Source organism: Octopus bimaculoides, chromosome 3, assembly GCF_001194135.2.
Source record: "Octopus bimaculoides isolate UCB-OBI-ISO-001 chromosome 3, ASM119413v2, whole genome shotgun sequence".
Classification (NCBI taxonomy): domain Eukaryota; kingdom Metazoa; phylum Mollusca; class Cephalopoda; order Octopoda; family Octopodidae; genus Octopus; species Octopus bimaculoides.
Genome location: NC_068983.1, coordinates 63,431,753 through 63,433,077, shown reverse-complemented (window position 1 = coordinate 63,433,077; position 1,325 = coordinate 63,431,753).

Genomic DNA, 1,325 nt, shown 5'->3' with positions numbered 1-1,325 from the left:
AATCTATGAGAGAAACATTTTCGGTTTATAAAAAAATTGTTAATTATTTCAGAAGAAAATGTGTGATTTAAGGGAGATCTGGCTGTTGTTTCTAGCATACCCCCAAACCTCCCTCCTCGTTTCTTTCTCACACATCTATCGATATTTTTCAGTATTTTTCTCCCCATAAACAAGTTTTATGGAATGATGATATCAATATAACACACGTGTAGTCCCAACCGAGCGAGGCCGTGTTATGTGTATGTATAAGAAAAAAAAAACAACACCTAAAAACATCTTTAGTGTTCATATTAATCTGTCAAATGTAATGCTTATTTGCTCACGTTATTTTAAATCATCCAGGTTCAAGAGGGGTGTCCACAATATTTGCTTGTAATTTTGTAAATTTTTTACATACAGATTGGAAATTTTGTCAGTGGGTGCTTTATATACTACTGGTTTATTGTTATATAATTTTAGCTGATCTTGTTGAGTGAATTTGACTTTTATGGACAGGTAAATTTAATTAACAGGTGTAAAAGTCATAACATTATGGATAAACACTAAAACTGAAATTCTTAATGCATCTTAACAGTTTGATTTGTTACTAAAATTATCCCTGATGTTAGCGGCTAAAAATTTTGCCACTTTTCAAGATGGAGTACATTAATTTGAATTAATTAAAATACAGGTATATTCGGTACAAGATTTCATTCTTTCGGTAAATATTTCGTACTTCGGTGTGGAATAATTTTTATCCACAATTTCTTTCGGGTGCATTCAGCGTATCAGACCGCCAAATTCGTCGCAGGCCATTTTTTTTCCAGAAAAGAAAGTAGGGAGGGGTGGTGGTGACCTCGAAGTTTCCCACCAAGGGAGTTTTGTTTCGCAGGTCTTTTTTTTTTCTTTTCCAGTTATTTTTGCATGCTTTGAATGAATGTGACATCGGAATCACGCGTAAACGGCTCCTTTTTTCATAAAAAAAAAAAGATTTCGCTGCTATTTCTAGCATGCTCTGTTACCATGTAACAGTTATTTGCGTTCACACCGAAATATTTACCATTTATTTTCCCACTTTATGGAAGTTAATATTTTCTCTGTTGACATCCACATCAGTTAATTTTGCTTTTCTCCCAGTTCTGTGCTTTCGGGAAGAAAAGCCCTCACATCTCAAAGCTACGAGAAATTACTAACGTGATTTGTTTATTTTTTAAAAAGATTTCGTAGAGGAATTAGATACAACGCGTTCTGGCCGGTTTAAACACTAAAGGATTAACAAGTGGCAAAACTATAAAATCAGCTTTTTTGACCTTTTTGAACCCCAAAACTTTTTTTTTTTTTTTTTT